We start from the raw sequence: 22,843 nt of genomic DNA on the forward strand, positions 1-22,843 counted from the left end.
CTCTTTAGGTTTTAATATGCGCACTGCAGGTTTAAGCTCTATTTTTGTTTGTCTTGCACTTGAACTAGGAGAGCTCCTCTATTCTTGCCTGCCAGAACAAGGTAAGGAAGATCCCCTCTTTTTTCCCTTACTCTTTCTTGGTAGGTCAGAAGCTCATCTGAAGTACAGAGGCCTTACCCGAACGTCTTCCATGCAGAACTGAAAAGTCTTCCTTTTCCCATGTGCTCGGACAGAGCCCCTACTTCCTAGCATTCAAAACCTGTGAAGTCACAGCTCTGGGTCTCAAAAGTTGAAAGAAGCCATCCTGGTCTTCGCAAGGCCTCCTCTGGCTTCGGTACCGCTGCATTCCCTTGCCCAGTCTAACCAATGTGCAGACTACTGTACAACAGCATTGTCCTGAACAGGTAGTCTGAACACTGGGGCGACGGAGCAGGTTGGGGTTAGGGTTACATTAATCCTTCTTTCGCCTGTGGGTTAAAAAGTTCCTTTCTTGCATCAGGGTCTGTTCTCCGCACTTCTCCAAATGGACTGAAGGGCTACAGTTTCTAGCCTTGACGTGGCACATTTGCAGTAGACTGTGGATCTGGCAATGAATTTAGGACCAGGAGAGGGGGGGGAGGGTTGGGCCTGAGCATCCATATATGGGATGATGTCACCCTAGGGAGGTTTGGGTATGCACTGTGCCGCTGGTGAGACCGCTGGAATTGCCTGCTCTCAGACATGGGTCTGTGTATAAAATGGTACCAGATGTTTTAGTGTAATGTTAAGCAGTCATTTCATCTTGAGGCCAGGTTTTTCTCTTCAACTGAGCAGGAAATGGGCCCCACTATGGAAAAGCTGTAAAAACTTAAGAAGTATACTTTTACTGCAGCAAGTTCAGTTTGGAGTGAATTAACGTAACTTTGAAAGGGAAAAAAAAGTGATCTGGTGAAACAACTATTAAGGGAACTAATCATATAAACATTCAGATTCTTTTAGTTGAGCTTTCTTTTATTTTTTGGTCATTCTGATTTTTTTAAAAGTTTTTTTTTCCATTCTTGGAACAGGCAACCCCAAAGCAGACCACTTTGGACTTGCACAGTAATTATAGGCACTTCCTGAAAATGAAGACCCCATGAAAAGTTTGCAGAAATGTTCTTTGTCAAAGAGTCGACATAAGTAATTAGTTCCACATGTGCTCTTCCTATTTTTTTCCAGCTATTTGTGCTGACTGGAAACATTGCTAGAGCTCAAGTCTCCTTTCAACGTTCCATCCTAAGGCTTCAAATTAGTTCTTGTGGCTATCAAGATGAATTGATCCTGGAGCATCAGGGCAGGTACCCTCCTGATCTTAGATTGTTTTTATTTATCCTTACTGAAATCATCCTGGTAACTTTGACTAAGGATATGCAACCTTATGGAAAAGCTCTGAGGGCTTTCTCCAACCAATGCCCTTTCCCAGTGAGATTCAAAGTGGTCTTCTCAGTGGTAGCACCCCAGTTGCAAAAAAGAAATAGGCAAAACTGTGATATAATCCCAGACCTTTAAAGACCTGCTTAGCTTTTTTAAAGAGCTTTTAGTTTGAGATCTGAGTTATAAACATTTTACTATATAGATTGTGGTACCAATTCTATAAATGCTATAAAATTCTATTAAAAAAAAATTTGGTTTCATCCTAAAATCCTGTTTATGAAAGAATAGAGATATGCCTATTTGTAAAAAGACCAAATCCTCAGTAAATTTGGCACTTATAAAGAAAAAAATGCTTACTGTGTAAGAAGCTTCCAAATAACAACTTATGATGATACTTTATTGATGTTTGTTGGACTATGTAAATAAAACCAGAACTTTGAGAGTTAACTGTACCAAGAATTTTATTTTTTATAATGGCTTCAATTAGTGCTGGATGGGAAAGTCAGAATTGCTTTCTTTTAACATATTTTGGCTATTGTACATTAACAGCCAGATGAGATGTTAATTTATATAAACATAATTAACATATATGATTTAAAAATGTAAATACAGCTGTGGGGAGCCTAACTGGCTTTGAGACCCCAGAAAGTGGAAGTTTTAATCACTACTTTTCCCTGCTTGTGTCATTAGGGAAGCCTCCCTTGGCCTCAACAAAGAGAGAAGGTGTCCATCATCCAGTGGAACTAAACTCAGAAGGGATGGACAATCTTGGTATTGGTTGCTTCAAACATTTACTATCATATTAACTCTTAGACTTTTTGCCAAATTGCCAAGAATAGTATAAAATGAATAAGCCACAATAACAATGCATATATTTCATGTAAAGGGGCATCAGTTGTATTTATTTATTTATTTATTTATTTATTTATTTATTTATTTATTTATTTATTTATTTATTTATTTATTTATTTATTATATTTCTATACCGCCTTTCTCCCATAGGACTTAAGGCGGTGTACAGTCAAGAAAAATACAGACACACAAACATCATAAAATTGCTAATTAAAATTATTACTTAGTTTGGTCAATTAAATAAAACCCAGAATTAGATCACATTTAAAAAATCATTCACATGTTCGTATGTTTAGCCCCTCCTGTTGGAACATCAGCCCCGCCTGTTGGAACATCAGCCCTCAGTGTCTTGAGGGCACGGCGGAAAGCACGGAGATCAGGGATATTCCATATCTCCAAGGGCAGTTCATTCCAAAGGGTTGGAGCCCTCACAGAGAAGGCCCTCCCCCTGGGAGTCGCCAGTCGACATAATTTGACTGACGGTACCCTGAGTAGTCCCTCCCTGCGAGAACGAATTGGTCGGTGGGAGGCTATTGGTGGCAAAAGACGGTCTCATAGGTACCCAGGTCCTAAGCCATGGAGCGCTTTAAAGGTGATAAATAACACCTTGAATTGCACCCGGAAGACCACCGGGAGCCAGTGCAGCTCGCGTAGGAGAGGTGTTACATGGGCATAACGAGCTGCACCCATAATCACCCACGCGGCTACGTTCTGGACCAGTTGGACCCTCCGGGTGCTTTTCAAGGGGAGCCCCATGTAGAGAGCATTACAGTAGTCCATACGGGAGGTAACTAGGGCATGAGTGACCATGCACAAGGCATCCCGATCCAGAAAGGGACGCAACTGGTGGATCAGGCGAACCAGATAAAAGGCACCCCTGGCCACGGCCGTCAAATGATCTTCTAAAGATAGCCGTGAATCCAGGAGGACACCCAAGTTGCGGGCCCTCTCTGTGGGGAGCAAGATCTCATCCCCTATTGTCAGTGATGGTACCAGCTGACTATACCGGGACGCCGGAAGCCACAGCCACTCGGTCTTGGAGGGGTTGAGTCTGAGCTTGTTTCTCCCCATCCAGATCCGCATGGCCTCCAGGCAACGGGACATCACAGCAAGGGCATCATTGGGGTGGTCTGGGGTGGAGATGTATAGCTGTGTGTCATCAGCATACTGATGAACACTCACCCCAAAACCATGGATGATCTCGCCTAGCGGTTTTACATAAATGTTGAACAGAAGGGGTGAGAGGACTGACCCTTGCGGCACCCCACAAATAAGGTGCCTCGAGGTCGACCTCTGCCCCCCTGCCAACACAAACTGCGAACGGTCAGAGAGGAAGGAGGAGAACCACTGAAGCACAGTGCCCCCTATTCCTAACCCCTCCAGCCGGTGCAGTAAGATACCATGGTCAATGGTATCAAAAGCCATTGAGAGATCTAATAGGACCAGGATAGAGGAGCAACCTCTGTCCCGAGCCCTCCAGAGATCATCAACTAATGCGACCAATGCCGTTTCCGTGCTGTATCGTGACCTGAAGCCCAACTGGAACGGATCCAGATAGACAACTTCATCCAGGTATCGGGGTAGTTGTCACGCCACCACACTCTCAACAACCTTCGCAACAAAGCGAAGATTGGAGACTGGACGATAATTTGATAATATTCCCTGGGTCCAGGGAAGGCTTCTTGAGGAGGGGCTTCACAACCGCCTCTTTCAAGGCAGCGGGAAAGACACTCTCACTCAGAGAAGCATTTATAATCCCCTGGAGCCAGCCTCGTGTAACCTCCCGGGAGGCCAATACCAACCAGGAGGGACACAGGTCCAATAAACATGTGGCAGCGTTAAGCTTGCCCAGAATCCTTTCCACGTCCTCAGGAGTCACAGAGTCAGACTCTTCCCAGATAATGCTCTCAAGACCTGCCCCTGTCTCCTCCCCTGGATCTACCCAATCGGAGTCCAGGCCTTCCGAATCTGAGCGACTTTATCATGCAGGAATTGTACAAAATCCTCAGCTCAACCCTTTAAGGGATCTTCCTGTACCCCCACCTGAAGTAGGGAGCGGGTCACCCTAAACAGCGGGGCTGGGCAGTTCTCTGCAGATGCAATAAGAGCGGAGAAGTAGCTAGACTTCGCCGCTCTTATCGCCACTAGGTAGGTCTTAATATAAGATCTCACCTGTGTTCGGTCAGATTCAGATCGGCTTGTCCTCCAATCGCTCTCCAGGCGTCTTTTCCGACGCTTCATCTCTCTCAGCTCCTCGGAAAACCAAGGAGCTAGACGAGATCGGCATCGGGTCAGAGGCCGCAAAGGCACGACGCGGTCCAAGGCTGCAGTAGCCGCCCTGTCCCAGGCGACCACCAGGTCCTCAGTCGAGTCGTGAGCCAGAGTCTCAGGAAATGGCCCAAGCTCCATCAGGAACCTTTCGGGGTCCATCAAGCACCTAGGACGGAACCATTTGGTTGGTTCCGTCTCCCTGCGGTGGGTGGAAGTGACTTGAAAGCCCATGTGAAGGAGAGAATGATCAGACCATGACAAGGGCTTGATGTCTATATCTCCTATTCTTAGATCATTCAGCCACTGATCAGAGACAAAAATCAAGTCCAGAGTGTGATTCCCCAAGTGGGTGGGGTCTTGAACTACCTGGGTCAGGTCCATGGCCGTCATGGAAGCCATGAACTCCCGAGCCGTCTCCGACATCTCACCAGAGGATGGCAGGTTAAAATCCCCCATAACAATAAGTCTGGGGGTTTCCACCGCCACCCCGGCTATAATGTCGAACAGCTCAGGCAGGACCGCTGTTACGTGGCAGGGAGCCAGGTACGTAATCAGTAGGCCCATCTGAATCCCCCGACCCCACTTCACAAGGAGGGACTCACATCCGGCTATCTGAGGAACAGTGGCCTCCCTCGGGCAAAGACTTTCTCTAATGATTGCTGCCACTCCCCCACCCCTTCCCTGAGTCCTTGGCTGATGGAATGCATGGAAACCTGGCGGGCACATTTCCACAAGGGGAACTCCTCCCTCCTGGCCTAACCAGGTCTCCGTAATCCCTGCCAGGTCAGCACCCCACTCTGAAATAAGATCATGAATGAGGGGGGCTTTATTTACCACTGACCTGGCATTAGATAACATCAGCCGTAGACCCAGGGTCTGAGACTCTGAACAACCCAGGAAACGAGCAGTGCTTTGGGGGTCGGAGTGGGCAATCGCTCGTAAACAACAAGTGCGCACTCCCGAAACATAATATGCCCCCCTGCAGCCGTCATATCTGCCCCTCCCATTTACTATACTAATTGATGAGACAACATAAGTATCTAATAATCATAGCTTGAAGAGCCAATTTAGTGTAGTGGTTAAGGCATCAGGCTGGAAACCAGGGGACTTTGAGTAGTAGTCCTGATTTAGGCACAAAGCCAACTGGGTGACTTTAGCCTAAATCACTCTCTCTAAGCACTAGGAAGAAGGCAGTGGCAAATCACTTCTGAAATCTTGCCAGAAAACTGCAGGACATGTCCACGCAGTTATCAGGAGGCAACATTGACTCGAAAGCACCATATACATTTATAGTTTGCATTAATACTAATGTGGTTAGTGAAAAAAGTATGTGAACTTTATGCTACATAGTAAATATGACAGATAGTAAACAAGTCTGCTTTTTGAAAAGGCCAGAATATCTCATGAAACTTGAATGACTGTCCCTCAGTGTGTATATTAAAAAGATGACCTATTGAACAAATAATATGATGTAATTATTAATAAACCTATAACAAATTCAAACAACTATAAGGTTACTGAGGAGTCTTGTCAATAAAAACTATTGATCCAAAGTGTTGTGAGATATGCTATTTATTGGTTACATGTGGCAGAAATTTACATGCTCTGTTTTAAACTAGAGGGAGGATTACTAATTCCATGAACCTAAAAAAATGGAACTGTCATTTGAATATTGCTTTCACCTTTATGTGATTCTTTCTTTGAAGAATTAAATATAAGGGAGCTACTAAACCAGTTGAAAACTTATCTTGATTTGAGCTCTATATGTTTTGCCCAACAGAGGAATTTCTCAGGAGCATTCTTGGTTATCTCCACATGTCAGATCAGATTAAGCTCCAGATGGAACTCTGATTTTCCTTGCTGTATGACTCAAACCGACCATAGTTTAGGAAACAGTCACCTTGGTAAATGAGCTGGATGTTGCTTACTGCAAGGACTGCTTTGACTCATAAGATGCTTTTTGGCTAAAATTTTGCATCATTCATCAAAAATTGTATATGCTAGGCTATTGCAGGTTAACACTGTTGAGATCCCAAGTAGAGTTTGGTGATGTTTAATCTCTGCAAGAGGACATAATCTGTATTTAAAGATAAAGGTATGAATTACCTTTCGTTCAAATAAGTGAAGATTTGTCCAGCAAAATTTGGCTAACCACTTTGTGTGAATGGGATGGGTGGGACAGGATGGGTCAAGGATGGGGTTTGCACTATGGCCAAGAATCTCTCATAAAACTTGCATTGATTTATGAGAAAGTTGTAAAGATCATTATCCTAGGCATGAATGAATTCTTCTAAGAAGAATTAAGATAAAATTAAGATAATTAATACATTTGCCAGGTGCATAATGCAGACCCCAATAGGGTCTAGGACAACTCCCTGTGGCCAACTCACCACAGCCAACTTGCCATGGCCAACTCACCACGACCAACTTGCCACAGGACAATTCACCATGTGTCAGCCTCTATAATGCTTGCTTGCTATCGGCTGCTGTAATGGGGGAGGGGGGGAGATGGATAGGTATTTGGATGGAGTGGAAGCGAGCTGGTGGAGATGTCTCATGATGTGACCGAAAAGGGTGGAAAAGGGAGGAATACCCTCATCCCCTTCTGCACAACTGAATGGACTTATTGATAGCCAGTCAAGGTCAACCGTTCTGGCATACCAGATGGATGGGCTACCATGGCCAATTTGCTGTGGGACAACTTGCATGGGATAAAAGTTACAGAGTATTAAAGAAATGGTGGAATAGAATCAATAAAGAAAGGATGCAAAAGAAGGGACAAAATGAAATGTGAATAACAAAAATTAAAATTATTTTAAATTATTTTAAATAATTAAATAAAATTGGTGAATTGACTCAGGGTGAGTTGTCCCATAACAATTTGCCCACAGTGGGTTGCCCTGTGGCAAATTGGGTGTGATGAGCTGGCCACAACAAGTTGGCCATAGCAAATTGGCAGTGGTGAGTTGACCATAGAAAGTTATCCCATTCCGTTCCCAATACTACTAAAGGTCTTTCCTCTGAATTTTACTTAGAATCAAAGATGTAAAGAAATGAAAGAATTGTCTAGCTTCCACCTGAGAATCCATCCAAGAATTTCCAATAAAAAAGAAAATAATTGACTTTTCCTATTAGAATAGGGTTCTTTTCCCGTAACATCCAATTAGAATCTGCCTTTCTGTATTATTCTATGTCTTCAGTTTAGGATGAGAGAAATAAGTATTGGTCTTCTTCATCCGTTTAACAGTTTGAAGATAACATCACACACCCATCAGTCATATTTATCAAAGTTGAACATATCCATCTGCAATCTCTTTTCTTTTGACTAATCATGTTTGTTGCTATTCTCTGAACCTGCTCCAATTTATTTCAGTCCTTATTCAAGAGAGGTGCTCACATATAGAAATAATTTTGTGCTGATTGGATCAGAACCCACTAATTCCTGAGATGGATTCTAATCAAATCAGAGTAAGAAAATGGAAAGATTACCTTCCAATTTTGGAATTTAAATTTCTCTTGATGTAGCCCCAAATTGCATTTGCTGTTTTTGCTGTTACATTACACAATTGCTATTTCAACATATTTTTCAAATCACTGAATATTTATTATTTGCTATTCTTATGGAGGGCTACAATATTCCAGCTAAAATATAAAACAAACAAAACATACATAAAATAATTGATAAAAGCCATAATTTTCTGGCATCACCATCTAGCAACAGACTTTAATTTAAAACTTCCATTGGGCACCAAAGAGGGGGAAATGCACTTTGTTTAGCGTAGGGGCAGGATCTGCTCAAGCTATGGGAAGCCTGATATCCATCCAAACCCAGATTAGCAGCCAATTTGCGGGGACTAAGTACAAGAAATTATGTATCTTTTCAGGAATACAACTAGTGCCAGAGGGGAAAAAGAATACAAAGCCTGGATGGAACAGGCCATTGCAGGCAATAGGGGAATGGAATGTCTCAGATGCCCGAAAGAAGCAAAGGTTCAGAGAGAGCCTGAAAGGTACTGTTGTGTAAGCTATTAGAAGTTTAAAACTCAACTGAAGGCATTTCACAGTTTGTGACTATCTCTGTTTACTGCAGGATGAATTTGGGCCTCCTGAAACAGTTTCTAGCCTGCTGCTTTGGTTCGAGCAAATGTACCAGAAAAGAGATGAAAGGCTGTCTGAGTACATCAGATGCTTGAACAGGTTGTTATGTCAGATTGTGGAGAGGAAGGGGATGGAGCCAGCTGAAGTAGAACAAACCAGGATGTTTTTGCAGGGTGCTTCCTCGGTCATGTTGTCTCCACAGAAGCAATATCAATCGACCCCACAAAGCTTGAGGCCATCACTTCCTGGCCCAGACTGCAAAATGGCTGATTTGCAATCATTCCTAGGGTTCTTCTCGTACTATCAAAGGTTTCTTAAGGGATTTTCAAAGATAGCTCGTCCCCTCAATGATCTGTTGAAGAATGAGAGAGCAGTGGATGTGTCCAACAGTTTGGGCCAGCTTCACCAGGATAAGGGGCCCAGGTACTCCCTAGAGTCAGTTCAAGCAGAGTGGATCCGAGCAGTGTGAACAGGCCTTTGACCAATTGAAGAGGAGCCTAACAACACCCCCATCTTGGCTTATGCAGACCCGAATTGCCCCTACGAGCTACATGTTAATGCTACCAGGACAGCCTTGGAGAAGTGTTTTATCAGGAACATGTTGGACATTAGATGCCAATTGCCTACATCAGCAGGGTTCACCCCAGTCAAGAAGAATTTCCCCACCTATAAATGAGAGTTTCTGGCATTAAAATGGGCAGCAGTGGATAAGCTGAAAGACTAATTGCATGGGACAGAGTTTGAGGTCAAGACCAACAACAACCCAAGCTTGACACCACAGGACATCAGTAAAGGCCATGGAATCACTGAAGATGTGACACCAAAATCATCTCCTACCTCTGAATGAAGCAGTATGAGTCTCCTGGTAGCATACCCTACCACCTGTGGAACCCTGTTCAACGAGGAGGGGTCCAGTGACTTGCACACAGCCCCCTTCTTCTGTACTGGAGGAAGAGGGTGACAGTGATGAGGAAAGGAGCTGTATGATCTGGTGGTGGTCACCTGAGCCCATTGAAGCTGACCCACCTGTGTCCGACACAAGTACTAGGGACCACATTGGCCAGAAGCATCTGAGTTTATGCCTCATGCTCAGGAGCAGGAAGATATCCTTGGGAAACCCGTAAGAGAGGCCAGTGAGCATTCCACACAGCAGCCAGAAGTGGAGAATGAACTGCCAGCCTCAGAGACACCTGAGGAAGACCACCCCGGCTGAGCCTAGAGAACTGAGAACAAAAAGGCAATACCCCGCTTCCACAAGATGACATATGACACTTTGGGCCACATCATGGAAGAGGCAGCATTCATGGCCAGAAGGACCTCAGAAGGACAACTGCAGTTCGATGAGCCCATGAGGAACAGTATGTAGACACATCCCCCATGCATAAACGAATGCATAGGCCATTAGGTAAAGCATGAGGTGACTCAGGGTTGGGAGAAATTGGGGGAGGCCTAGTGCCAAGAAGCCTCCCCCACCCTGTAAGATATCTGATGCTCTGCCTTCTGCCCCTTGGTTTCCCCAAAGTCCTACGGGCCTCCTCCTTACCCTCACTTTCCCATCACCATTCGCTTACTTTTTGACGAGCTCAGGAAGTCAGCATAGAGAAGGCCATTCCCTCTCTGGGCCACATGGCACAATCAAGAAAAAGAAATCCCAGTCATTTTTGTTTCCATGGTAATCCTTTCCCTCAGACAGCATAAACCAATACAATATCTTCTTAGCTCTGCCAGCACTAGCTTTATGCTGTGACGTTAAGAAAAAAAATCGCACCTACAGTATTTTGATTTCCTGCAAACCTTTCTTCTCCAGCCAGCATTAATCAGTGCAATTTCTTCTTAATGCTGCCAGCTCTAGCTTTATGCTAATCTTATGCTAGCAGCACTAAGAAGATATCATAGTGGTTTATGCTGGCTGGGGGGAAAGATTTGGCATGGAAACAAAAGAGATCAGATTTCTTCTTTGCTCTACCAGTGTAAGACTAGTGTAACGCTAGCTCTGGTGGCACTAAAAAGATATCATAGTGGTTTATGCTGGCTGGGGGAAAGGATTGCCATGGAAATAAAAGAGATTTGATTTTTTTCTTCTTGATTATGCCATGTGGCCCAGCAAGGGAGCAACCTTCTCTACGCTGACTTCCTGAGTTCGTCAAAAAGTAAGTAAGTGAATGGTGAGGCCAACTTACTGGGTTCTGGGGGTTTCTGAGGACCTGGCCAGGTGAGATGGGAAGGAAATAGGTGAGTGGGTGTGCTGCAACATTTCTGCAGTCAGTCATAAGAGTGAATGACTATGGGGCGCTACAGAATTTGTAACTTTAAAACAGATTCATATTTAGCATTTTGGGTGTGCATTGTAACTTCTAACGTTCGTTAAATGGCCTGTTGTACCTCAAGGATTACCTGTATAAATCTAAGTATTATTGATATTGCTATTACTCAACATTAGCCACAGGAAGGATCAAAAGACTAACGTTGAAGAATAAATATTTTTGATTTAATTCTTTTACAAAAAAATAACACAAAATTCTTCTAAATTTTTGGGAATTTTTGGGAATTTTGAAAATGTTTGAATATTTTATTTTTTAGAAGAACTTCCAAAATTATTATTTTTTAAATCCTTTCAAATTTTTAAATAAATAAATAACTGAAAAGTTTTACATTTTGAAATTTTAAATGAACTTTTAGAATTTTTAAGTTAGAATTTAAAACAAAATGGAAAAATCTATTATGGTTTCTTTTTCAAGTTTTTTATATTTTATAAATGTATGAAATCAATATGTGAACAATGTGGCATCTGGGTGTCATACGTTCTAATACAAATAAAACTAATAAAGTTAATCATAATTATTATATTCAATCGACTTATATATTTCTAGTAAATAATATGCATTTATTTTGGTTGCAATCTATCATTGTTCAGTTGTTCCACATTTTCTCTTGTTATTGCTTTCATTTTATTATATAAAAATATATACATTGATATTCCCCCTTCTCTTATTTCTATCACCTATCCTAGCTTTTAATCATTATTAAAAGACTTTTCCTTTCTTTCCTTTCTAACTTCTAATCATGTCACCTACCTAAAAAAAAGAGAAAGAGAGAGAGAGAGAGAGAGAGAAGAGGAGAAGCAAATCAGAACAACATAAAAGAAAAGAAATCATCCATCCATCATCTCTTGCGTGCTTCAATACTTTTGATTGCTATGCTTTGAGCGAAAGAGAGGGAGAAGGAAAAGCAAATCAAAACAACAATTTAAAAAAAGAAAATTATCTTTCCATCATCTCTTGCCTCCTTCAGTAGTTTAATTGTTATGCTTTTTTTTTTTTTTGACTTGCCTTCTAGGTTCCTCTCTTAGGTCTTTATTTCTGTCTATGTTTGCTTCTTGGATGTTCAATCTAGATATTACTCCTGTCTCTACCCTCTTCCATTGCCTAATTTCAAAGATTTCTACCCAGACCCCTGTCTCCCTTTCTAATAATAATAATAATAATAATAATAATAATAATAATAATAATAATAATAATAATAATAATAATAATAATAATAATAATAATAATAATAATAATAATAATAATAATAATTTTATTTTTGTACCGCTCTTTTCCCGAAGGACTCAGGGTGGTGTACAGCCTATTAAAAGCACAAAGACAGACATCAATTTAAAAATAATTAAAATAATTAAATAATTTCGGCTCACATTTAAAACCCCAAATTTAAAACACCCAATTTAAAATCATTACTTTGATAGCCCAGCCTGGCGGAACAGCAGGATCTTGAGGGCACAGTGGAATACATGGAGGTCGGAGATCTTACGCATTTCCGGGGGCAGTTCATTCCACAGGGCTGGGGCTCCCACAGAGAAGGCCCTCCCCCTGGGTGTCACCAGCTGACATAACTTGGCCGATGGCACCCTGAGGAGACCTTCTCTGTGGGAGCGGACTGGCCAGTGGGAGGCTATTGGTGGCAGAAGTCGGTCTCAAAGGTACCCGGGGCCTATGCCATGGAGCACTTTAAAGGTGGTGACCAGCACCTTGAATCGCACCCAGAAGACCACTGGGAGCCAGTGCAGCTCACTCAGGAGGGGTGTCACGTGGGCACAACGAGTTGCACCCATAACCACCCGCGCAGCCGCATCCGCGCAGTTGGAGCCTCCGAGTGCTCTTCAAGGGGAGCCCCATGTAGAGAGCATTACAATAGTCCAGCCAGGAGGTGACAAGGGCGTGAGTGACCATGCGCAAGGCATCCCGGTCCAGAAAGGGCTGCAACTGGCGAATCAGGTGAACCTGATAAAAAGCCCTGATAAAAAGATTCAATCAGGCGAACCTGATTGAAAAGCCCTTTCAAACACATCTTCCAACTCTCTTAATATATTTCCCCCCTGGTTTAATTCATCAATCACTATTATTTTTGAGGAAAAACTGGAAGTGTCGCAGTGATACTGGTTGGGAAATAGGGCAAGAATTAGAATGAAGTCCATACATCAGGGGCAGAGATTGGTGGCAGGGTACACCCAGGAGTTCCGCGAGCTGGTGCCCTACAAGAGAGGGTGGTCAGAAGTAGCCCTGCTGGAAAGCTATAAGGATGGCCTTAATAAGGCCATCCTTAATAAGCTATTAGGATGGTCTACAAGGATTGCTGCTCCTGAGGGGCCCCTAGGGATCTGCAAAGTTCGTATGTGCTGGCCACTGACGTGGAGATCGACTTGGTCAGAGATCGTTTTCGCGGCGGGCACACCTGGAGCCAACCACCCTCCTCATCCCACAAGGGGGCTCCAAAGGCCGCAGTGGGACTTGCAGTCTCCAAGCTGAAGTCCACCGCATGCTTCAGATGTGGAAAGGAGGGGCACCGAGCGGCTGAGTGTTTCTTTAAGCCTGGACCCAAGGCGACCCCTAGTGGAGGGAAGAGAGCCAATAAAACATCCGCAAAACCCTGCGAAACTGCCCTAAAAGGGGTAGAAGTCATTGAGTTCGGTCCACTGGAACGGGGTGAGTTGAGAACTCCGACCCTCGCCAATGACAGAGAAACCGAAACCGATTCCGACGAGGACCTCCTGGTAAGTCAGAATGGGGGACCCATGATCATTCCAGTAGAACTAAAGGTATCATCCAACAGGGCCCACGGGAAGATGCTAGCCCTTCTAGATTCAGGATGCACCAGGTGTGTCATCAGCCCGGACATTGTGGAAGAGATGGGCCTAAGACTAAAAATGATGAAAAGACCCATTGCATTCTGTCAGCTAGATGGATCGGTAGCTGGGGGGGGGACAGCCCATTTTGTAACCAAACCAATTGAGATGAGGATGGAGGATCACCTAGAAACTCTGAGCTTTATTGTGGCCCCTGGCATGGAACGACCCCTCCTACTTGGGCTGCACTGGCTCCGTAAATGGAACCCATGCATAAATTGGAAGAGGGGTGTGTTGTGCATCCACTCTAACCAGCAAGGGAAGAAAGGGGAGAACCCCTATTGTGTGGCCAAAGTGGTGAGCGAGGGGGCGGCAACTGCAACAGACCACATTGTGGGGGAGGAAAAGATCCCAAAAGAGTATCGGGACCTCCGGGAGGTGTTTAGTGAGAAGGCGTCAGATGTGCTGCCCCCCCCCCCACCGGCCTACAGACTGTAGTATAGAAATCCTTCCTGGGGTAAAGCTCCCTAAACCAAAGATCTACCCCATGACCCCCCGGGAGTTGGGGGAACTACGAGACTTTATTGATAAAAACCTAAAACGTGGCTTCATCCAACAGGCTAGGCCGCGTGTAGCCGCCCCAGTGCTATTCCGGGAGAAGAAGGATGGGTCTTACTGCCTGGTGGTTGACTATAAGAACCTGAACGCTATTTGTGTAGAAAACATCTACCCACTGCCCCTCATGAAGGACATGCTAGCCCATCTGGCCAAAGGAAAGATTTTACTAAGCTGGACTTGCGGGAGGTGTATTATAGAGTTCAAATTAAGGAAGGTGATGAATGGAAAACTGCTTTCAACTGCCCGCTGGGATGTTTCTAGTTTAGGGTGCTCCCTTTCGGACTACAAGGAGCCCCTGCCATGATCATGCAACTGATCAACAAAGTACTGCACAAACACCTATACAAGGAGGTTCTGGTCTACCTTGATGACATCCTTATTTACACCGAGACCATGGACGATGGTCCATGGTGAGAGCCGTCCTGAAAAAACTTAGAGCTGCTGAGCTGTATGCTAAACTGTCAAAATGCGAATTCCACCAGATTAAAATTGACTCTCTGGGGTACCGCATTTCGCATGAGGAGATAGAAATGGATCCAGAAAAGGTCTGGGCTGTGTTGGAATGGGCTCCCCCATGTACCTGCAAACAACTACAAAGCTTCCTCGGTTTTGCTAACTTCTATCGACAGTTCATCGCCTCGTTTGCAAAAATTGCCTTACCGATTACTAACCTTCTGAAAACAAAAGGAGAGGTGAGGCCAAAGCCCTCCCAGCCTCTCGAGTGGACTATGGAATGTCAGGCGGCTTTCGAGAAACTGAAATGACTGTTTGCTGCCAAACCAGTCTTTAAACATCCTGACATGGAGGCCCCGTTTGTTGTCCAGCAATGTGGCCGTCGGGGCAATGTTACTCCAAGCAAATGCTGAGGGGAATTTGCAACCCTGCGCCTATACCTCTTGGAAATTAGGAGATGGGCCATCTGGGAGAAGAGGCTTTTGCTGTTCGTTGGGCACTGTCAATGTGGAGGCATTTCCTGGAAGGGGCGAAACACCCCTTTGAGGTGTGGATTGATCACAAAAACTTAGAGGCCTTAAAAATGCCATGAAAACTGTCACCTAAGCAAGTCCGCTGGGTCCAACACTTTAACCGATTTAATTTCTCCCTGCACTACCTTCCTGGAGGGAAGAACTTTATGGCAGATGCCCTCTTGAGACTGCCTCAATACAATAGTGTTTGAGAGGAAGTGATTCATCTGTTTATCCCCTCAAAACAGCTGGTGACACTAGTGGTTACCAGAGCCCAGGCGAAAGGGGACCTAACCTTGTCCGGCGACTTGAGCAAGCAGTTAAAAGAAGCACTAAAAACTGACAAGTGGTTTTTAGCCCACTCCAATGAGTGTGCGCTTCGGGAGGGTCTCGCCTGGGTGGGTGCAAAACTGTATGTCCCCGCCAGCCTGAGGGGGGCAGTATTACAATACGCCCATGATGCTAAAATCACCGGGCATTTTGGTTTCATGAAGACATTACATTTAGTTAAACGACAATTCTGGTGGCCGGTGCTGAAGACATAGACGCCTACGTGGCGAGCTGCCTCATATGTGCTTCAGCAAAGAAGCCCCTGGGGAAAACCCCTGGGTTACTTCAGAGTGTAGGTAGGCCAGGAGCCCCATGGAAGGAAATCTCCATGGATTTTATTGTTGAGTTGCCCAAAAGTGGAGGGAATACAGTCATTTGGGTGGTTACTGATTTGTTTTCTAAACAAGTGCATTTTATCCCATGTCCCAAGATCCCTTCGGCTAAAACTCTGGCTAAATTGTTTGTCCAACATGTGTATAGATTACACAGGGCTCCAGAACGAGTAATCTCGGACAGAGGGGTCCAGTTCACCTCCCACTTTTGGAAGGAGTTCCTGGGGTTGTTAGGCTCCACCCAGGAGTTTAGCTCAGCCCACCACCCTCAGACCAATGGGGCTTGTGAAAGAACAATTCGGTGTTGGAATAATACCTTAGATGTTACATAAATTATCAGCAAGATAACTGGGTGGACTTGTTGCCATTAAGTGGCACTCTCCACTTAAATTTCAATTTACTAGTCAATTTTCATTTGATTATAAAACAGTTTTAGAAGCAGAATAGGTTTTGTAAGTAAATAATTCCAGCATTTTTAAATTCGAGTGAAAAAGCAATGCTGATTTAAATTGTTTCCTCTCTCTTTAAATCTCCTCCTTCCAGTTGCTAATCACTTAATCACTTTCCAAAGTGTTTGTTCACCATTTAACAGCTCTAAATCAATAGTTCCTCTGTGTTTCTTTGGGATTAAAATTTGAATAGAAAGAATTCTTCTCACCCAGTTCACACATTGTTCACCAACGTCCTCTCCTGTGTTGTGCTTAGATGGTCATCTGCTATCCCAGCTTTGTGGCACCCATCTTAGGTTGTCTCTTCTTCCCATCGTGGCATAGAGGAAAAAAGAAAAACCCTGGGTTTTGGCAGGAGAGTTGCATTCTCCTGCAACTTCATAGGGCACCCCTCCTTAGTTTCACCACCCCCACAAGGCAGCTTTGGCTCTGTTCAGAGCCCACTAACAGGGAGAAGCCAGCACAAGAACGGAGAGCTCCGTTCTTTGTGACTGATATCATGGGAAGCTCCACCCTATTATGTTTTTTTAACATTTTGTAAACTTTTGAATTTTTTAATCCGTAAATGTACTAGGAAAAACAAAAAAAAATCATGAAGAAAGAGACTGACACTGTTATGCTTTGCAAAATATATTCTATGTATGTGTCCATGGATGGCCCAAATTAAGCATGTACCAAATGTAAACTAAATGAATTACTGGAAGAAAAAGCAAACGTTCTAGAGGCAACTCTGAGACTCAACCTACAAAACTAGAAACTCTAAGCCAGAAGATTATATCCAAACCAAACATAACAAAGGACAAACAACTACTAGAAAAAATGAACCTGTGTGTCCATGAACCTTTAGAGATACACCGATGGAAACAAGAGATAGACCGATGGAAACATGTCACACATAGAAGAAAACAGCAACCAAGAGCAATGCCTCTCTTGTCTAGTTCAGCCCAGTCCAGTGCAGCTCCACTAGAGCTGAACAATCAATTTCATAGTCTCCCCCGGGAAGAAAGCATGCAGACACCTGGAAAAGCATCAAGTGTTCCTGTGATAGGAAGAAAAATAACCCACACTTTCCCAGGGGAAAAAAGTAAGTGTTGGCAATAGGAAATTCATCTCTCAGGGGAACAGAATCAATCATCTATAGAATGAACAATCAATCTAGGGAGGTATGTTGACTCCCTGAAGCAAAGACAAAGATGTGGCTGAGAACCTTACTAAAATAATCAAGCCCATAGACTACTATCCCCTTCTTCTCTTTCATGTGGGGACAAATGATATGACAATAAACTTGAAAATAATATCAAAAGACTCTGAGCAGCTCAGCAAGAAAATTAAGGAGTTAGGAGCACAAGTGGTCTTTTCATCTGTACTGCCAACAAAAGGTCAACATCCAATGAGGGAACCAACAATTTTAGACATGAACCACTGGTTTAAGATTTGATGCCACCAAGAGATGCCCTCTGTGGACCCCCACCACAGTCAACCCACCACTTGTGTTTATGCTTGGCAGGCTCTCTGCTGGCATTCTTTCCTCAGCAATTGTCCACTGACACACATGTCCCACCATCATACATTCCCCCCCCCCCGCAACTGGGAATTGTAAAGTAAAGACCTCACTGTCCCCTGAAAGTCTGCTTACACATTTAAGCATGAAGGGAACTTAACATTGTTATTTTTTCTGCAGACTGAACCATTTTAGCTTCTCACATCATACAGTCTCTGTTTTTATTTTTTTAGCAAGTCCTTCCTCTCCAGGATGAGGCATGTGTGGGGTCTCTGGGAGGGGAGGGGCCATCTGTGTGTGCTCTCCACCTAGAGACACTGAGGCTCTGGTTGTGGCCAGGACTCACAGGCCAGTGGATGCCAGTGAGAATGGAGGCCCCCTAAAGCTGGGATGCAGCTACAAATATAGCCTAGCTGTGGCTGGAGTGACTGCTGCCTGGCTGCTGCTATTGCCACTGTTGCTGCTGGGGGGGGTGGCTGTGCCAGGTGCCCATCCCACCCGGCCATCAGGAGGCATGTTTAAGTGTCCCACATATGCATAATGCCCGGGGACAAACACCCTTGGTGAATCGACAAAGAAAAGAGAGGCAGGAGCAGAGGCAGACTACTGCCGGGGAAAGAATGTGGGGGAGGGCCCTCCAAGCAAAATGCCGAGAGTGACCATGTCATATTGGAATTCAATACAGTATAATGCAGATACAAGCAATAGAATATAATCAAAATAGTAGTAATAAAAACATAATAAAACATAATCAAAACAGACTTTAAAATTGCTGGTTTCAACAGATATAAGGAGAGCTTGGGAAGGATTCCATGGATGAAAATCTTAAAGGGGAAAACAACTCAATAATAATAATAATAATAATAATAATAATAATAATAATAATAATAATAATAATAATAATAATAATAATAATAATAATAATAGTAATTGTTATTGTTATTGTTATTGTTATTGTTATTGTTATTTTATTTCTATACCGCCCTTCTCCCGAAGGACTCAGGGCGGTGTACAGCCAATTTAAAAACACAAGACACAACAATGATTAAAAATTAAAATAATTAAATAGATTTGGCCGGATTAAAACCCCAAAATTTTAAAATACCTCAATTTAAAATTATTATGTTGATAGCCCGGCCTGGCGGAACAACAGGGTCTTCAATGTGCAACTAAACACCCGGAGGTCAGAGATCTTACGTATTTCCGGGGGCAGTTCATTCCACAGGGCTGGGGCTCCCACAGAGAAGGCCCTCCCCCTGGGTGTTGCCAGCCGACATAACTTGGCTGATGGCACCCTGAGGAGATCCTCTCTGTGGGAGTGGACTGGTCGGTGGGAGGCTATTGGTGGCAGAAGACGGTCTCGAAGATACCCGGGTCCTATGCCATGGAGCGCTTTAAAGGTGGTAACCAACACCTTGAATCGCACCCGGGACACCACTGGGAGCCAGTGCAGCTCGCACAGGAGGGGTGTCACACGGGCACAACAGGTTGCGCCCATAACCACCCGCGCAGCCGCATTCTGGACCAGTTGGAGCCTCCGAGTGCTCTTCAAGGGGAGCCCCATGTAGAGCGCTTGGGAAGCTTGGGAAACTCCAAAAAATGCAGTTGTAAAGACCTAGTCTAGCACAATGCCACAGAAAAAGAAAAAGAAAAAATCCAAGAAAAAAACTAGCATGGTTCCACAAAGTTCTCTCTGATAAACTGAAAGAGAAATAGGATAAGAATAAAGAGGGACACATAACTAAGGCAGAACATCAGCAGATAGCCTGAATTTGCAAAGATGAAGTAAGAAAAGCTAAGGCTCAGAATGAACTAAGACTTGCAACAAATATCAAAAATAATAAAAAAATAACTTTCTTTCAACCTATAACAGTGATGGCTAACCTTTTCTGGACTGACTGCCCAAAGTGTACATGTATGAGTGCAAATGTGCACACGCACCCAAATCCCAAAATGCAATGCGTGCGTGGCCTTCATGCATGTGCCCCACCCCCTGCATGTACCCTGCCCCTGCATGTACCCCACCCCCCACGCATGCATGCGCACTCCCCACATCCCCCACATGCACAGTGCCCCCACGCATGCACACACGCCCTCCCCACATGCACCCCACTCCCTGTGCATGCACGGCAGAGACCTGAAAACCATCTGGTGGTTGGGAGATACGTGCACATGTGCAGCAGAACTGAACTGGGGCGACGGCTTGCATGCCATCAGAGAGGGTGCTGCATTCCACCTCTGGCATGCAAGCCATAGGTTTGGCCTATGCTTCTCATAGATCTAGTTTGGTGAACATCTTCCCTTTGGCCAAGTGGGCTAGCATGTCCTTCATGAGAGGCAGTGGGTAGGTGTTTTCCACGCACATGGCATTAATACTTGTAAAATCAATGCATAATCTAATCGACCCAATATTTCTTCTCTTTGAAGAGGATGAGGGTGGCTACCTGGGATTTGGCAAGTTGGATGAACCCTCGGGCCAAATTGGCATTGATATATTCCCTTAATTCAGTCATTTCTCTTGAGGTCATGGAATACATCATGGGTTTGTGTAGTTTAGTCCCTGGTACAAACTCTATGGTGCAATCAGTATGTCGGTGAGGTGGAAGTGCATTGCATTCTTCTTCACTAAATGCATCTGCTAGGTCCCGATACTCCTTGGGGATCTGGGGGCTCCCTGGATGCAGTTCTGCTGTGGTGGCTGCTTTTTCATCATTCTGTAGCTTGGCTATCTCTTCCTCCACAGGGTCGGAGGGGGAGGGGGCCTAGCCCCAGCTTTATTTTTCTGTAGCTGTCTTCCCAGGAGATGGTGGGACACCATTTGTCCAGCCATGCCCGTCCCAGGATGATTCCTTCAGGCATTTTTGGTGCCACCACAAATCGAATAAGATCCCAGTGGTGGCCCATTTCTAAGCATACTGATTTGTTGATCAGAGTGGCAGATGTCTCCCCAATTTGTGTCCCACTGACTTGTTCAAAGCGTAGGGGGTTAGCTAGGGGCTGCATTTGAATACCTAGCTTTTGGCAGAGGGGGAGGCTGATCAGGCAGCAGGTGCATCCCGTGTCTATGATGGCCTCTACTTCCCCTTGGGCTTCAATATAGATTTGATGATGAATGGATAGATGGATTTACTCACCATTGGGTTGTTCTCACTTCCATCACCACTGTGGTCAGCGGTGATGTCTCTCTGGCCAGAGTTCCCCCCCCTTTGCGGAGGGGGGAGACCTTGATGGCTTGGTGGGCCACTTTTCTTTCTTCTGCAGATCTCCGTGGAGGCCTTTCGGGCTTTGCCAGTCCAGGAGCTTTCGGCTGGGGAACGGGTGCCAGCACCAGGCATTCTGATACACAGTGGCCTTGCTGCCCACACCAAAAACACTTGATCGGTGCTGTAGAGGTCCTCCTGGGCAGCTCTTCCACTGCCGGCCAAGCTGTCTTTTCAATTTTTTCTCAGATATCTCTTTACGGTGTGGGTGGATCTCAAGGTCCATGGCCACTGTTATGAATGCAGTCAGGAACTCCCTGGAAGATACAGGTGTTGTGCAGCTCCTGGTCCAGACCCTCCTTGAAGTAGTGGACCAGGAGGCATTGAGGCCAGTACCACAATTTTCCAGCAAGCCTCCAAAACTCTCCGATGTACTCTTTTTAGCCGGGCAACCCCTTTGCTTAATCGCCTTAATCTCCACCTCTGCTTCATGGCCTTGAGCCGAGTCTTCAAACCAGGGGTGAAATGCTCCCGGTTCAGACCAGATCACCCGATCCGGTAGCAATTGCAGATCGCCCGGAGAACCAGTAGCAAACATCCCTGCCCCCCCCATGCCCAGCTGAGCCACGCAATCATCAGAGGCTTTTTTTTTATTTTTAAAAGCATTTTTTCTACAACTTCTTCCACTGAAAAAATGCTTTTAAAAGTAAAAAAAGCCTCTGATGATCGCACGGCTCATCTGGGATTGTCAGAGGTTTTTAAAGGCATTTTTTTAAACAACCTCTTCCGCTGAAGAGGTTGTAGAAAAAATGTTTTTAAAAGAAAATAAAGCCTCTGCCAATCAGGCAACTCAGCTGGGATCGTCAGAGGCTTTTAAAAAAGAAAAAAGCCTCTTCCAATCAGGCAACTCAGTTGGGATTGTCAGAGGCTTTTAAAAGAAAAAAAAGCCTCTGCCGATCAGGCAACTCAGCTGGGATCATCAGAGGCTGAAGAGGTTGTAGAAAAAATGCTTTTAAAAGGCTCTGATGATCCCAGCTGAGTTGCCTGATTGGTAGAGGCTTTTAAAAGCATTTTTTTACAACCTCTTCAGCTAGGTTTTAAAAGTAGAAAAAAAAAGTTGGCCACGCCCACCCAGTCACATACCCCCCCCCCACCAAGCCATGCCCACAGAACTGGTAGTAACAAATTTTACATTTTGCCACTGCTTCAAACCTCTTCCTTAACTCCTACAGGAAGTCATCAATGTTCTCGAGCTCTGGGCCGCCCTCATCGTGGAGTTGGGTCACCCACTCTGCTACTTCACCCTCTAGGTTGTCTGTGATGGCTGAGATCATTTCTTGGTAAGTGAGATAATAATCTCCGTAGCAGTCAATGTGGGTCCAAACCCTGTTGAGATAGAAGGCCAACTTGTCTGGACTCCCATCAAAGGCAGCCCTGAAGTGGGGTGGGGCTGTGGGCCGTGATGGTGATGGAGGTGGCTGGGGTGCAGGAACAGGAACAGGCACTCACTGGAGTTGGACACAGCCTTAATCCAGGTATTATGCCCATCCAGATGGCATCTGGGGCTGTCCCATTGGGCTGGCAAGACTCCAATGCCTGGGAGGGCTCCCCTGTGAGCTGGGATTTGACCAAGCCAATGGAGGTGGTGGTGACAGGCTGGGCTCTCAAGGAAGTAGCTCGAGCCCTCCTAGAGAGATGTAGTTGTGCACTGGATTG

The 22,843-nt window shown here is 44.7% G+C and overlaps 1 protein-coding gene and 1 long non-coding RNA gene across 7 annotated transcripts in view; one reads left to right on the top strand and one right to left on the bottom strand.

Annotated features, from left to right (window-relative positions):
• The window catches only part of SUCO (SUN domain containing ossification factor), a 455,138-nt gene extending 454,569 nt beyond the window's left edge, over positions 1-569 (bottom strand). For all 4 annotated transcript variants that reach the window (XM_060690206.2, XM_060690205.2, XM_087891196.1 and 1 more), the window contains exon 1: positions 178-569. The gene's annotated coding sequence lies outside the window, so the exon portion shown is untranslated. The remainder of the gene's footprint in view (positions 1-177) is intronic.
• A 510-nt stretch (positions 570-1,079) lies between these two features.
• LOC117661269 (uncharacterized) overlaps positions 1,080-22,843 on the top strand; it is a 115,310-nt gene continuing 93,546 nt past the window's right edge. For 2 of the 3 annotated variants that reach the window (XR_015733532.1, XR_015733533.1), the window contains exons 1-4: positions 1,083-1,316; positions 8,400-8,525; positions 8,606-10,763; positions 22,360-22,467. This is a non-coding gene — a long non-coding RNA (uncharacterized LOC117661269). Of the gene's footprint in view, positions 1,317-8,399; positions 8,526-8,605; positions 10,764-22,359; positions 22,468-22,843 lie in introns of all 3 variants that reach the window. The other variant, XR_004589938.3, reaches the window with a different exon arrangement.

This window comes from Pantherophis guttatus, chromosome 3 (genome assembly GCF_059756535.1).
Source record: "Pantherophis guttatus breed Tessera chromosome 3, ASM5975653v1, whole genome shotgun sequence".
Taxonomy (NCBI): Eukaryota; Metazoa; Chordata; class Lepidosauria; order Squamata; family Colubridae; genus Pantherophis; species Pantherophis guttatus.